Source organism: Labrus mixtus, chromosome 21 (assembly GCF_963584025.1).
Source record: "Labrus mixtus chromosome 21, fLabMix1.1, whole genome shotgun sequence".
NCBI classification, from domain to species: domain Eukaryota; kingdom Metazoa; phylum Chordata; class Actinopteri; order Labriformes; family Labridae; genus Labrus; species Labrus mixtus.
Window position 1 is genome coordinate 20,683,116 of NC_083632.1, and position 16,580 is coordinate 20,699,695.

The 16,580-nt window shown below is 40.5% G+C and overlaps 1 protein-coding gene and 2 non-coding genes across 8 annotated transcripts in view; 1 reads left to right on the forward strand and 2 right to left on the reverse strand.

Moving 5' to 3' along the window:
* The window catches only part of rhbdf1b (rhomboid 5 homolog 1b (Drosophila)), a 51,569-nt gene extending 40,849 nt beyond the window's left edge, over positions 1-10,720 (reverse strand). For 3 of the 6 annotated variants that reach the window (XM_061027699.1, XM_061027701.1, XM_061027697.1), the window contains exon 1: positions 10,338-10,720. The gene's annotated coding sequence lies outside the window, so the exon portion shown is untranslated. The remainder of the gene's footprint in view (positions 1-10,337) is intronic. The other 3 variants (XM_061027700.1, XM_061027702.1, XM_061027698.1) reach the window with 3 other exon arrangements.
* Positions 10,721-14,224: 3,504 nt separating this feature from the next.
* Positions 14,225-14,318, reverse strand: trnai-uau (transfer RNA isoleucine (anticodon UAU)). The gene is made up of 2 exons: positions 14,281-14,318; positions 14,225-14,260 (listed from the first exon to the last, which is right to left on the reverse strand). It is a non-coding gene; the product is annotated as a tRNA-Ile (tRNA).
* A 1,913-nt stretch (positions 14,319-16,231) lies between these two features.
* On the forward strand, positions 16,232-16,325 carry trnai-uau (transfer RNA isoleucine (anticodon UAU)). Its single transcript has 2 exons — positions 16,232-16,269; positions 16,290-16,325. It is a non-coding gene; the product is annotated as a tRNA-Ile (tRNA).
* Positions 16,326-16,580: the final 255 nt, after the last annotated feature.

The following is a 16,580-nucleotide window of genomic DNA, read 5'->3' on the forward strand; positions in this document are numbered from 1 at the left end:
CACTATCTCCACTTTGTTAAAAAAAACAATCAAGCTCTGTCCAGTCAGAAAAGTGAGTGCCAGTTCCTTGTAGAGCCCCGTCCTTCCTGGTCCGTATACTAGAGCATCAGAGAGGTTCAAACAGCGCATGGCGTCGTGCTGCATGGCTGTTAGGACACTCCTTTAGTAAGCAATAGAATCAAGCAAGCGTCACATGCTGTTAGGCTCTCTGAGATCATCATTTGTGAAGCGCAACCTCCTCCTGCAACTAAATCTAGATGGTCCTTGCAATTTTTGAAGCTCATGATATAATAATTATAGGTTTAACTTCAGTTTTATTAATGAAGCATTACATGTGACTAAGGACAAAAATTCTGCCCTCCTGTATCAGTCGTCTTTTTTGCTCAATCACAATCCATCCAGTCTAACCTTCCTATAGTCTCCTTGTGCATGGTTCAATTATTTGGCCATTCTTTCTTTAAAAACATCTCCAGTCTGTGGTGAAGGTGTAATCTCTAAGAGACATGTTCACTCATTGTCACACAGTCTCACACTGAATACTGAAGTTTCTCAGAGGAAACAGCATTAATAAAACAACAGAATAACAGAAAGCATCTCTCAACAACTCTCCCACTGCTGCCGTCACAGGCTGTACATATTTATGTACAAGATAGGAAACCAACAAAGCAGGAAACATCCATCGTCACTAATATGAGGTTTCACCATGTCCAGCACAGCATTTACAGCCTCAGTTAGTGGGGTTTGCCAGCTCCTTGGTCCTGAGGGAGTGTACAGGCTGCGTTGATAATGGGTTTTCTGTCTATTTCAATCTGAGCCTTGCACGCAGAAATTGTCAATCAGACTGGAACAGACCTGTGTCCTCAAAAGATCCTTTTAGCGGCTGTGCCCAACATGACAGTTTACTAGAATCGTATTCCTGAGGTTTTATTTTGGTTCCTGTGTTGTCTATATTGCCACACATCCACAGAGAGATGGAAATCCCTGTGAAGAAATAAACATGAACAGACTTGTCAAATCTGTAAAAGGGAGCATTATTACTTTGGATACAAGGACACTGAAAATGATTGATCAAGGGAGAGCTGTTTTTCATATATTAATCTAATTCATGAATAACAGCACTCTGTTTTAATTCTGATTAAGAAATTATTACACTTTGGAATAACATCCATAAGGCCCCGTGTCCACCTAGCGTTTTTTCCCGGGCAGAAAAGCGCTGGCTGAGCTCTCGGGAGCTCTTGCATGAGAGTTTGTGCTGCACGTCCGTCCTGTCTCTATGACAAACAGTCTGTTGACAATGGTAGCTGCATGACCGACACTGCTCTGTTACCTGTTACTGTATGTTTTTTTATTTGAGTTTATTTCCCGTGTGTGGGTGCACCACACACGGCGAAACTAAAGGGAATATCATACATTTGGAAAAGAGCGCCGATGACGACAACAGCGCCATTTCTGAAAAATTGAAAGATTTTCAGGTCCAGCGCTCGGAGGCGCAGCGAAAAAAAAAAAGGCAGAGCGCTCGGAAAAAAGACGCTGTGTGCTGCACTTTTTTTCTCTCTTGTCTCTACTCATTGAAAAAAAATAGAAAAAAGACGCTGGCGCTCAGAAAAAAACTCGGGACACGGTCCTTACTTGAGCTTTACGGTTTTTAGTTGAAATATGTCACTAAAACTGACATCGTCATGCATACTTTGTACATATTACCGATGATAAAATGTATCTTTCCTGGATCACTAGCCTACTTGATATTTGTAAAAACAAAAATATTCCAAATACAGTTTACCTAAACAACAAATGCACGCAGGACTTGTTGTACTGGATGTGTTATAACTGCATAAGCTGACTGTTGTGCTTTTGCTGAAAACCACAGGACAGCCTCTGATTATCTGAAGTCAAAGGTCATGCAGACACTACTCTTATAACTGTGTGAGTCTAAACGTACACTGTATCAATCACTTCATTAATGTTTAAATGTATTTTAAGGGTAATGATCTCTGTTGAATCATAAGTCGAGCCCCTTCATTCTTAAATCTGACTCTAGTGAGAGAATAAAAATGTAACCATGTCCTTTGTACAAAGCACCAGACATATAGAGACAGAGTGAAGCGTTGACAGTCAGGCTATGAAACAAAGAGAGCAGCTCAGTTGACCCTCACATGAAGCTGCTGTGTGTTAGCTGCATGGTGACAGGAAGGTCACCGCCACAATAAGTGTCTACTCAAGTATGGCCTCGCTGCGCGACATGAATAGACCTCCTCAGAAGCCATCCGTCCCCTCCTGCCATCCCTCCTTCCTGCCGTCCCTCCACGCAGCCAGCAGAGCACATGCTGCGAGCTCCAATACAACAGCTTCCTCTGTTGGCTAGCCTTGTATGAAAACGCGATGGTAATTGCCCACAGATGCCACATTAGCGGGAGACAGCGGGGGAGAGAGGGAATCTGCTCTGAAAAGAATATTCAGAGGGAAAAAATGGTGGTCATAATTGTGGTTTGAAAGAAACAAAGAGGAGTTATTCAGGATCCTCAGAGAGAGGTCTGGAGTCCATCAGGAGGATTTTATCTGGGGGACAGCATTGTCATCAAGTGGACATTGAAGAGGAGTTTGGAGACCAGTATACACCACAAACTGGGAAGATTAAAATTCCTTCATGACAGATAGTTTAATATTCAGTCAGACTCTTTGTTATAAGTTCTTGAAAAAAGATAATTGATTCTTCTTGAAGAATGTCGTATCCAAAAAGTCAAATAAGACTTTCTTCTTGTATGATTCCATACTTTACTTATAGTTGACTTATACTATTAAAAAGGCATCAACAAGGGTTCAGACTTCACCTACACACACCATACTGGATGGATCTGGTTTTTTTTGTTTTTTTCCATATAACTCAATCACCTCCATCATATCTCTTCCTCACTTATGGCCCTCTGCTGGCAGTTTTACTTTGAAGATGCAAGAACAAGAAAAGTGTGAGAAATCTATATTGGATTGGATTTCAATTCTCACTGAGAAAAATCGTGATCCATATTTTAGCAAGAACTGCGCAGCTAAAAGTAACACTCATAGTTGAAATAGTTAGCTAAAAGTCAGACAATTTTTATTTACTAAATACAGCCTTGGTAAATGTTAAAATATCTTATTGGTTTTGATAAATGGTTTCCACCATTTTGTAGGATTTCCACCTGAGCAAACTAACCATAACGACTTTTACATCCACATATTAAACGGCGTTCTACAACACATCGCAGTAGTTATTAGAGCAGCAGTCTTATCCTGCCGATTGAGAACATATCACAGGGAAACCCTAACAAAAGTTACACAGCAATTAACAAGTGAACATATTGAAGTGTTTCTGAATCATGTGTGTGTATGACCTGCCCTTGGTCAAGTCAAGTCGAGTCAAGTCAAGTCATATTTATTTATAAAGTACATTTAAAAACAGCTACAGCTGACCAAAGTGCTGTACAATGCATTAAAAAAGAAAAAACAACTTCAGATCACAACGTCCACAAGAGAGAAATATATATATGTATACATAAAGCCAGGAGGCCCATGTCTGATGATCTCAGGTCGCCTAGATGAGGTGTACGGCCTGAGGAGGTCGGTAATATAAAGGGGGGCCAGGCCATTCAGGGCTTTAAAAACAAACAACACAATCTTAAAATCGATTCTGAATCGTATTGGGAGCCAATGAAGGGACGCTAGGACAGGACTGACATGCTCCCTCTTCTTGGTTCCAGTCAGCAGCCTTGCTGCAGCATTTTGGACCAGCTGAAGACGGGACAGGGACGACTGGCTTATCCCGGTATATAAAGAATTGCAGTAGTCAAGCCGGGATGAAATGAGCGCATGGGTTACTGTCTGTAAGGCACTGAATGAGAGGATAGGTTTTAGCTTGGAAATTGTACGGAGCTGAAAGAAACTGGATTTGAAAACTGTATTTACCTGCTGATCAAATGTAAAGCCTGAGTCGAAGATAAAGCCAAGGTTCCTGGCGTGGGGCCTAATGTGGCTGTGACCTAATATATAAGCTGTTGGAGACCTGTTTGATGATGTCGGGGGGCCAAAAAGAACAGCTTCGGTTTTTGACTCATTTAATTGTAGGAAGTTATGGCCCATCCAGTGTTTTATGTCTTCAAGGCATTGTGTAAGAGAGGTGAGTTCTGCGAGATTGTTTGGTTTGACCGGTACATAAAGCTGAGTGTCATCTGCGTAGAAGTGGTATGAGAGGTTGTGCTTCTGGATAATTTGACCCAATGGGAGCATGTATAGTGAAAATAGTAGAGGGCCTAGGATGGATCCCTGTGGTATCCCACAGCTCAGACCAGATTGGGAGGATGTGGTCCCATCTATAAAGGGTCTTTGGTGGTTTCAGTGTAGCCATCAGCTGTTACAGTAGATTCATAAAATACCCTGCTGAGCATCAACTGTCAGAAGCTAGTCACACTGTTAACACTTGAAAGTGTATTTTTCTCTCATGTTCCTCAGACAGTCAGAAAATATATAGCTTTGGCCCACAGATTAAAACCTTAAAGTCAGACTTTTCAAAGAAACTGCCTCAACCCATCACTCATCCGCCCTAACATACTCTTTATTCAATAATCCATTCATGACCTCTCTGTAACCCATCCATTCATATGTGCACTGTACGGTCACTGATCCGTGTCATTAACCCTCGACAATCTGTTTGATGTACTTTTTTAATTTATGGACTCACAATCCCTACAGCCTTCATATCCTTCCTCATCCATAGGCGAAGAAAGGAAACATCAGACAACAGACCATCAACAAAGACTAGATTGTTAGATTAGATACAATATGGCATATCGGTTGTCATTATACACGGTGTGAAAAGAGGACAAACTGAGTGATATACTTCAGTACTCACTCGAGACTGTTGTCTATATTGTGTCTTATGTTTTTTTGTTTTTTTCAATCCTTCTGTTCTGAGGAGTAAAAATAGCTGGTAAGATTTGTCTTTCTTTTTGTACCATCTGTTGTCAGATGTGCCCCGCTGATAAGGCCTTTGTGTTTTCAATTCAGTATGATGATGATGTGTGATAATGTGGGAAACAGGAGCAAGTGTGACACAGTAGCAGGAACAAAAAAAATTGACAGAGACATGATGAGAGAGACAGAGAGTTGGAGAGCGAGAAAGAGAGAGAGAGAGAATTAGAGAAATCCCTGTCCAGATTGCTGCGGATCAGCTTCAATCTTGATCATTTGGTCAACGAGGGGGCACAGGAGGTAAAACAAACAGCATCGCAGTCTCTCTTAGTCCTGCTCTCACCTGGTAGTGTGTACAGTTACGAAACATGTGACATAGTCCGCTATAGTGCGCAGTGTTGAGGCTGCGTTCATGTAGAACCATGACAATCCAATCTACATTTGTAAGCTTACACAAGACAGAGACCACACAATATGACTGATATCAATTGCACTAAACTGTTATTTGGGCTAAACAAGGGATTCCCTACCGTTGCTATTTTATAGACTGACCACCATATACTTTTTTTTTCACTGGTGACCCTCTTTGCAGCCATTTATAGGATGCATAGCTGAAGCAACAATACCACTATAAAACCATGAATCAGAAAAGCAGATCCACTGGTAAAAAAAAAAAAAAAAAAAAAATGTATTGTGCAACCAGAACCAGACTATTGCAAAACAACTGCTGAAACCTCTGTGCTTATGTGCACAACAAACTTATGATGAATTATTCTGTACAGTTTCAGCTGCGGGGACACGAGGGCAAATGACTGGAGGGCAAACGATTGGAGGTGGATTTTTTTTTTTTAAATAGAGCCTGAAGGGACCCTTTAAGCCGTTTTCGGCACTCCTGAAAATATATAGAAAAAATTAACGCAGACTGCTCCTGAGATCTTCCCTGAGTGTGGTCCCCCACGGCGAGAGACTGTCCCTGTCACTGCATACAGTGAAACCTGCTTTTTCCGGGTGCATTGTGCAGGTCTGAAAGCACCATAAGGCTGCCCTGGAGCTAGCATCAGCATGCAAACATGCTCATGGAGACAATGCTTACACAGCGAAGTTCATTTGTCATTCAAATTCTGCCGCTTGACTTTAGCATGTTAGCCAGCTAATGTTGGCCAAACACAAAAAAAGCTCAGCTCAGCAGTTTGAGGACAAGAATATCCACATCAAATTTCTATCAAACCAAAATTTTCAAACCAAAATTTTCACCACCTTACTTTAGCTTTATGTTCCCACATTTCTAAGAATTTTCTCAAAATTAGGCCCTATCTTCCCACAGGGTAGGGTGTAGGGTAACTTACCCTAACTGATACAAATGTATGAAAAAGGAAATGTGGGAATTTTGGAAAAAATCTTAGAAATGTTGTAACATAGGCATGCTCCCACTTTAGCATGTTAGCATACTGCTAACCTTTGCAAACAATCAAGAAACAGACAATTCAAGCTGAAGCTAACAGGCATCAGCTTTGCAGGTCCATGGAACGTGGGACGTGAATGTCCGCAGTCAATATCAGGGCAATCCATTGGCAGTATTTCGAACATTATGTTCAATAATGTAAAGCCCATAGCTAAAGGAAGAGTCAAGGGATCACCAAAATGGGTAGGAGTTATCCTCGGGGCAGCATAAACACTGGAAAAGGCAACATAAAGTAAAGCTGACCGACATTGCCTGAAGTGTGTGTGAAGATAGTGTGTTTGTTTTCACTTTTGGTTCAGGACTGCTGTCCAGATAAAACCAGCTCTTTTGTGACACTCTCTTGGATCCACAATGGACATGTTTTATAATAAACTAACACACAGCAATAAAATAATAAAAGTAAAAAGTAATCATTATGAATGTCCCATCTCTAACCAAACATAGAACTTTGGATAAGAGTTATTATGTCCACAAAAGATGAACAGAAATGATAAAGATACCAATATGAAGTTGAGAAGCAGGCTAATGTCTCCAAGCAAAACCTGGCACTTAAAGGCACAGTACTCCCAGAGATGCAGTTCTTACTCAATGTATCTTTACTCAGATGTCTAGACACGCATATCCAAGATGTAAGAACTTCATGTGCAGTGACAAGTAAGGGCATAAAGCACAGCGAAGATAAACAGTGCAGCTTGTAGGCACTGGAGGAGATCCACTCATGGGGCACACTGCCATGAAAAATGCATTGTGAAAACACTGGAGGACTTCTGTAGAAACCCAAACGAGTTTTCCTCTCTCATACACCCATAGGACTCGGTGTAAAATAAACAGGAAGCTAAATTTCACTTGTGAGAGCTCGACCCAGAAATAAACCTGTATGCTGCTTCTTTTCAATCCGACCTGTTCAAACACGCTTTTGCCAGAACGTTCAGTGTGCCAGAGGAAAGGGACAAAAGAAGAAGAAAACACACCTGTATGCCACTGTGCACACACACACACACACACACACAGACACACACCTACCATATTCACACTTACAGACTGATGATTCAAACCACACAAAACCTCTACCAGGATGCACTGATATTTCTTTTAAGAGCTCTGGGTGACACTCTGTGTGTATCTTACATTTGTAAAGTACGTTGAATTTGTCAAAGTCAGGACATGTTTTATTACAAAGGGCGGATCTTTCCCACGCTGCTGCTTTTCAGTTGACGCTACAAATCAGAACCATTTTTTAATTTATTTGGTGGTATAATGGGATGGGAAAATTGGATGTGCGAGTTTAGTCGACTGAACGTTACTTATCACCCTCAGAATTACTTGTCAGTTAAATACATCACTACTATTTTCATTAAGTCGGCCCTTGATGTAGGTAAAAAGATATTTAATCCAAGCTGTAACGCAGCTGCCTGCCACTAGGCGGGGCTGTAGTCATAGACTGGTTGTAGCTCCGTCTATTTGGCCTTCTCTTCTGGCTCTACTGCCTGGATCTAAACAAGCACAGTGAACGGATAGCATGATGTCGGAGCGGCACATCTGGCAGTAAACTTTGATCTAGAAAATGGAGATAAATAGAAAAAGCCTCTGTTCCTTCTACCAGACAACAGATGGAGATATATTAAGAACACGTTTCATGATGTATTTTTCCACTGGACTTATCAAAACAATCCTTTTCTAACCATGTTTGAAGTTCCTGTGGAGACTTTTTAGCTGCTTATAAAATTAATACTGCGACTTCTTCATGACCTACAAAAGCAAAAGAGAATTTAACTTCTCATAATCCTTGTTTCATCCATGATGTTTTATTTGTTTCACTGTTAACTTTAGCCAATCTTTGTCTCGGTTGTTTCTCTTTTCTCTGTTCATTGGATGATTGCTGCACTGTTGTTTTATTTTTCATGCTTTTTTAATAGGATTTTATTGTTGTGTATTTTGACTGTTGGGATTTTTCTTTTTTTCTGTAAAACACTTTGTGATGTTGGTTTTGATAAGTGCTTTATAAATAAACTTTATTATTATTATTATTAAGTACAAATGAATATTTCTATATAATTGTTTTTAATGCCTGAAACCACTGCGGCAGGGTAACTGTCATGCAAAGTGATGAGTTACATAGAAGCAGACTCATTGTTACGCTTTCCGCAGGTACAGGTTCTCAATGAGTGATACATCTACACTGTTACGAACACAGATGGTGAGGGAATTTGTTAAAAGACACTGATCGCAGGTGAACAGGACTATCTATGTGAGGAACCAGTTGGTCAGCAAGTGTCAATAAAATCAACACAAACCAAAAGTTCCTCACAGGAGCTTTTTAATCTGCATGAGTATTTGAGGATGTCAAATTCTCAAACTTCATGTGAGCAGGAAGCACAGACAGATCACAAAGCTGAAGGTTTTGTGTTACACACTCCAGCCCAGACCCGCCACCCTGTCAGTGACTTCTTAAAGCTCTCCTACTTGTACTTTCCTGTGACTCACAAAAACCCTGTAGCTGTACGTGCGCTGCTAGTGTAGCCTTCTCATTATTATGCCTTTGAAAAGTAGGTTAATTTGCTCAACCCATAGAGGTCCACTTAATCCTTAATCCCTCAAAATTGAGACACATGGCCTTTTACTGAACAGGAGCGTAATGAAAAGCGTAATCCAAAAGTAACTTTTTAAACTCTCAGACAAATTAATTCGAGAAGAAATGGCAATACTTGTTGCAATGTACTATAAGTGTAAAGTTGCATAAAAATAGAAACACTCAAATTGTACTTGTTAAAAACAAAACAAATAAATAAGCCTTAACCTTTCCGTCTCTTTACTTCAGTTAAATATATAATCTGTTACTTTCGTTTGTCAATCTCTTTTAACCACAAAGATCAAGCAGCAGAAGATCTCACAGCTTCAGCTACATGTAAAGTGAAACAAAAAGGAACTAACTTTGCTATAACTTACCAGTATTCACTTCTGAGGACGTTTTGTAGTACAGATAAAAGACATTCTGCAGACATTAATAATGGTAACAATCGAGGGTTTGAGGTCATTACAGATACTAAACTGATGTGCACATCAGTAAGAGTTCAGATTTGAAGCTTGGCAGCATGTCACAGGTTCAAACTCTGGTTACTAATCCTGTCTTCCCCCCTGTAGGAACATTGACGGGCTGCTCCAGGTGTGTGCGTATCAGTTTTTGCGTGAGTGTGTGTGTGTGTGTGTGTGTGTGTGTGTGTGTGTGTGTGTGTGTGTGTGTGTGTGCATTTGTGTGTGTGTGTGCGCTCCTGCCATCTGGCCCCAAAGTCCGCTTCCTACCTTCCTTCCAAACAGGAAGCCAAAACAAATCCTTGATGACACGGGTCACTGGTTTAATTGTCTCTGTGGGATTTCTGTGCTGCTAGCAACCGAACTGGCCCCTCTTTCATCTCCACTGCAGCCGAGACAGAAGTTTTCTGAAAACCATAAATCATTCTTGCAAACCTTTCGGGGTGAATGTGCACCATGTTCTGTATATGTGCATGCAACACACACACACACACACACACACACACACACACACACACACACACACACACACACACACACACACACACACCTGTGACTTTCACTTCAACCCCCGCCTCCTGTCATGACAACTTGGCCAGAAGCGTCACCAGATCTTGACATTTTAATTTGAAAGGTTACCATTCCAGATGTGTAAAAACTCCCTGTGAAACAACAAGCATCTTAACAGACACCCATGGGTCTGGGAGAGACCCCACCCAGAGACCCCGGTTTGCTGCAGAGCCTTTACAAATGACCTGCACATGGAACGTCATGTGTCACCAGCTCGGTGCTCCAAGCGTTTAGAAGAAAAAAAAGCAGCATCGAGCTGTGCAGAGACTGACAGCCGGTGTTAGAAGTGACATGCTCGATGTAAAAAAAAAACACTGTGTCCCCCCACGCTTACCTTTCAAACGGTGTACGGTTCCCGCAGCCCCTCCACCGGTGAGACGCTAACGCAGGTCAATTCACAAGTTATCCATCGCATAGTAGTTTCACTATCAAGCTGCGAGCACCAGATGTTAGCGAGGGCGGAGTCCCATAAAGATGTGAAATATTAGCAGAGTACAAACTGCTCTCCGGTGGATCTGTCTCACACACACACACACACACACACACACACACACACACACACACACACACACACACACACACACACACACACACACACCGGCTTACAGTAGTATCAGTGTGACTGTAGTGAGTACCGGTCCGCCCACGCTGCTGCTGCTGCTGCTGCTGGAGCCTCCACCGCTGGATGATGACAGGCCAGCGAGCAACCGACCGACTGACTGACTGCTGCTGCTGCTACCCGGCATGACCTCACTGCGCCCCCTACTGGGGAAACCAAATAACTACAGGTAGCTGTTAACATACGTGCTGTCTATTAGAAGTCTGCAAGCTTGTTATAATTACAAGGGTTTACATAACTGTGTGGTAGAAAAGACACACGTCCCATCTGTTCAAAATGTTATGTCATCAGTTTGCTGTGTTTTTTTTTAAATGATGTAAACCCTGACAGCTGCTAAAGAAAAAAAAGCAAATGGAATTAATTATTCCATGCAGCGAACATTATTGTTTGATACGGATTAGTCATTAATTCATACAAAATATAAATCAAATATGTGTGCCAATTATCTAGACTGAACCAAATGTTGCTTTTTTCTTTTTTTTAAAATTTAAATTAATGTCATGCTTTCCATCACAGGGTCTTACTTACAAGCTTTTACCAACCAAAATAATACCATAACATTTAAATTAGTTTACACTTTTCAGGAGTGAAATCACATCACATGAAATATGTGAAAAGATATACTTCTTCTTTTAATCGCTTATTCCCTTGCTCATATTTGAGTTCCATGAATACTGATGGTAGGTGATCTAATAAACCAAAGAGTCTGGTTGCCTGACGTCATTTTCAAACGTGTGTTGTTGAAACGTCACCCATTTGATCCTTAAAATTGGCTGGATAGAAAATGGGCAGGAAAAATTAAAGAGCAGCGCTGAGATGCCCTTGACTACATAATCCCCCATATGCTGAAGTACTATTGACTTTAAAAGTGAATGTGTGTAACAGACATGACATCTTTTTAGGTTAAAGAACATATGTGTGTGTCTTCAGAGATCTTGAATTATGCCCAAAAAAACTAAATATTTGTACTTTTATATTTAAACGGTATCTAAACTGATACACAATGCACAGATACAGTATGTTAATGCACTGGGCTCCTGCTGCTTATTTCAACATCCTCTTCCCCGTTTATAACAGGGTTGAAACAGACAAACATTTTCACATTCAAGAGCTGGTATAAGTTTTATTTTGGTTTAGTTTGTGTCACACTGGACACATCCGCATGTGCACATGAGAGTAAGGTTCTTTCCAGTGATGCATAAAAAAATGAACTTCTGTACACTGGTTTAGAAGCATTGACACATAAATGTAGTTATTAGCAGGAAAGAAATGTTACTAAAAACTAGGCAGAGGCCCCAAATATATACGAGAATATACTCATGCTGAAAATGTAACTCCGTCTGGAAAAACAATACAGACACTCTATAAAGCTGTGATTAGATCAAATTCATGCTTTACATTTGGGTCAGCTGTGGTTGTGTTGACTTGCAAAATATAATCAGAATGAATCACAAAATGACCACTGATGTTTTACATTGAATGTCATAAGTACTTGGCCTGATGATACTCGTGACATTTGGTTGCTTCACTGGTTTTGGTTTGTAATCAATACTCAGTTGATGTCCAGATGCCACCAACCAGCAAACTGTGCAAGGGACTGTATGAAAATGAGTTGGGTGAGAGGTGGGGACAGCATGAGGAGGGATTGTGCTACAGTATTTTCTTCACACAGTTGGTTGAATTTTTTCATGCCTCATTAATGCTAAGTAATGCTAAAATTATGCTAGATATACTCTAAGCTAGTTTTTGATGTCAGAACAATTTGAATGCTTTATTTTATTATTTTTAGTTTCCTCTGGCCAATCCAATCCATTTCAGAACAACTAGTGAGCCACATAGTTTGAATCAGAAGCAGGATGTATCAATTGTGTGTGTGTTTGTGTGTGTGCAGGTGCCTGTGATGTTATTTCTAAGAACTGCGAAGAAGCTGTTTTCTCCAGTCTGTCTCTGCGGTGTAGTTGGGTTGGCGGTTGCTTGGTTACATGCTGCACAGTTTCACTTTTATGCAGACAACTTCCTGCTGCAGGCCCTGCTAGCACGTCATGCTGCCAAACTTTCTGACTCCTGGACCTTTGCTTTCTGTGATGTATACTGCGCCTGAGCTCTTATCCATGTGAGGTACAAATGACCACATGAGGAGACAATCTGAATTATGTGAATGGAAAAGTGCATCTTTGTCAATGTGAGATTTCTTTTTTTTCAGTTGCATTTTCTGTTTGTTGTTTTGCAGGCTGGTAAATAAATGTCAATACACACACATACTAACTTCCCACACATGCACATAAATGACTCCCTAAATCCTTTGCAATATCTGTTTTTTTTCCCTTAATACTAATAACTGCAGCACCCTTTGCTTTTTGTTGTACTGCTTGCTGAGTGAGAGTCACATTACGCTCAGGACTTACTGAGAATCGCTTTCCTTCTGTAAAGACTGATTACAAAGCGTAGCTGCAGGAAACGAGCTTTACAGATAATACACACTGTGTGTGCTTCTTTAATAAGAACTGTCCTCTGTCTTTCCACAAGTGAAAGTCTTTATAGTATATGCCTAGTATTATTTTATCTCTATTGCAATTTCTTGCTTTATTTAATTAATGTAAATATGTTTGTTTTTTAACTTTTTGCTATTTTTACTAATTATACTTCTGTTTTTGAGCTGTTGTAACAAAAAAATGTCCCCCAATGGGGAATCAATAAAGTTGATCTTTATCTTTAATCAGCTGGGGCAGGAAGCTGGAGAGGTTTGGTAACGCTTTTTAAAGAGGTTTCATTGGTTGACGTTTGTAACTTGCTAGATAAAGATCAACCACAGGTAAACAGTGAAACAATAAATATGTTGCAACTTAAGTTTCATAAGAAAAACAATGCCTCACAGTTTTACATGTGTATCATCCATAAGTCCATATCACTCACTTCCTACTTCCTAGCTCCACCTTGTGGAGTAATGAGGAGATATGACACATCAACAATTGGACCTGATTTAAAGTTTGAAGTCTGGTGCTTTAACGCTTTAAGTTTGGTGTTGATTGCAGGCTTTGAAATTAAAGTATTGAGAGTTTTGATCAGCCGGGTCCGTGAAGGATTATCAATCTTCTGTTAATATTCAACAGCTTGCATCACTTTTGAGATCTGAGCTAAAAACTACACTGCTCCAAATGTTTGCAAATAAAGTCTGATCTGCAGGACCTCCGGGCCCAAAGAAAAGACATCTTATCACATCCCAAACTAACCCCAGAGCTTTTCTATAAGCACACCTCCAAACTATCTGGAGATAAATAATCACTGTAATATTTCCTTATAATTTAAAAAATAATTTAAATGTTGTAATATATGCACCTTTCAGTTGTAGAGTGAGCTGAGAGAGCGTCAGATGGCTCTGGCTAGAGGGGACAGATCTGTATGTTACTGCTGGGACACCGGCTGGGATCTGCTCAAGTCTGGTTGGGTCGCCTATAACATGTGTTTGATGTCTGAAACACCTGAAACACCTGATTCACTGATGATGTGCATTAGCCTTACATCATGAAGGTTTTCCTGTAAGCTGAATACTCTAGTGTAAAACTATTAAGTGGTAAAAATGTATATTTCAGAGAAAACTCCAGTGCTCCAGGTGAGGCTCGAACTCACAACCTCGGCATGTCTCTGCAGGTTACTGTCTTATAAGTACCGCGCGCTGACCGATTGCGCCACTGGAGCCTTTTACAGCCTGCTAGTTATATCTGTTTTCATCTTAACTTTGGTGTGAATATGCTGGGCGTTTCACAGAGTTCATCACAATTATAAAAAAATATGAATATGAAGCTGTTCACCCATCTATAACAAAATGAACAAAACATAACAAACAGAACTTTAGAGCCAGTCCACACCCACACAGTACAACATGTGAAAATAGCTGTTTACATAGTGAAGATTCCCTGTCTTGACCATGAAGCACTGGAAACCTGCATCATTCTGCAGATCACTGTTTTATAAGGAGTACACACTGACCCAGTGGGGTGGAGCTAAGTAAGAATTCATACAAGAAGTCATTCATTAAGTTGTTTCCCATGCCCCTAACTCTATTCTCTGACACAGTTACTGAGCTGCCTGCATCCCCAGCCAGTTACCTGCAGCTTTTACCTCCACCTGCAGGTTTTGGGAGACAGCAGCTGCAGATTTTTCCCTCAAAGCACCGGCCAGAACCTTCACCTGACATATGCAGCTGTCTTCCAAAATGTGCATGTGGAGTAGACTGCTGCAGTTTTTTAGACGAGCGTGTATGTGGAGGTTTGGATTGCAGCTCTGTGACTCCACAAGGTAGGTTGAAAATGCAGCTACTCGTGTTTTGCTGGGGCTATGGGCAGAGATTTGTTCTGCAGCAGTCACCCTGGAGTTAGCCAGAGTGAAGTCATGTAAGAAAATAAGTAATTTGGTTCATTTAAAAAATAAAAAAACCCTGATAGGACTGAAATGCTACTGGCTGCTGTCATCAGTTCCTTCTTCCTGTTCAGAGAATAAGTGGTCTCTTTATGAAAACAAGTCATCACTTGGTTAACTAAAATCAACAGGTTCCACTCTCTATCACGGCCCCTGGTGGGCAAACAAAAAACAGAATTCAATTTAACGGAAAGGTGACAAAGGATTAGATGTTGCGATAAGACTCTTCATGAAACGTGTGAAGAGATAGTGTGGAAGATTAAGGTGCAAAAGTATATATTTATGATCATCTAATGTATTCTATTGCACTTCTGTGAATGTAAGAAAACAGTAAGAGGCCTACCAAATAAAAATGTTTCAGTTTGAACCAAGAACACTTGAGAGCTTCAGTACTTTTCTACAATCGTTCCACAAGGGGGCAGCACACCACTCCAACACTTAAAGGTCCTCAGCAATTCAACACAAACACACAGATAACCCAGTACCTTTAACTACAGTAGCAGTGAAGTGATCTGGCCCCCTTACAGATCATCACACTGATGAGAGCAGAGACAATTTACCAGACTACTGCTGAAGACAATGAGCTAAAAAAAAAAAAAAGGACCTTAATGTCCTGTTTTGTTCTTTTTCTGTAAGGCAGGGGCGTGGCCAAAGAGGGGGCAAAAGGGAGCATGGGACCCCCTTGAAATCTGATTGGCAACTTGCCTTGGCAAGTTGGACAAGCATTCGTGCTGTGTTGGAATGGATGCTTGTAGTTTTCTTTACATTACAACATAGCACATTGTCTTAAGTTACAGTTCTTCGCATTTTAAATAAATACTTTGCACACTTTGGATTTTGCATGCAAATAACTTTTTTTACACTTTAAGTTGTGACATTTTTTATTTATTTTTGAGTCCTTAAAGAGTTAAGATTCATAAGTTGTCTTTTTGGTAACCTAAAATGAGATTTGATAAGTGGAGATAGCCAGGGGAAATAACTTCATTCATGTTGTGTGCTCACAAACTTCCTGCTAATCCTTCATCAGTCAGTGCCCTAGCTGGGCCACCCCAGTCAAAAAAAAAAAGTCTGGACACGCCCCTGCTGTAAGGAGTGGACAATTTTCATCTTTATCTTTTCTGATTGTGGTAACTCCCATTCAAACCCAACCCAAATTCAAACTTGGCAACGATAGGAGTGGACCATGTACACAGGCTCCAGTGGCGCAATCGGTCAGCGCGCGGTACTTATAAGACAGTAACCTGCAGAGTGATGCCGAGGTTGTGAGTTCGAGCCTCACCTGGAGCATGTTGTATTTAGCATTATGGTTGGATAAAAAGAATGCACACTATTATCTTTAACTCATCACAAGACCTGTTGTATAGCCAAATAAATACTAATGGACATGTTGTTTGTTTGATGCCCCAACTACTCTTAAATCAGTGACCCTAAACCTGCGTGCAGTTGTCTTGATCAAAGACGAAAAAAGATTGTGTCCTCAAGAAAGACATTTCATCATCTTCAAACTGTAACTTAAGATAACATTTTAATTTACATTTTAAT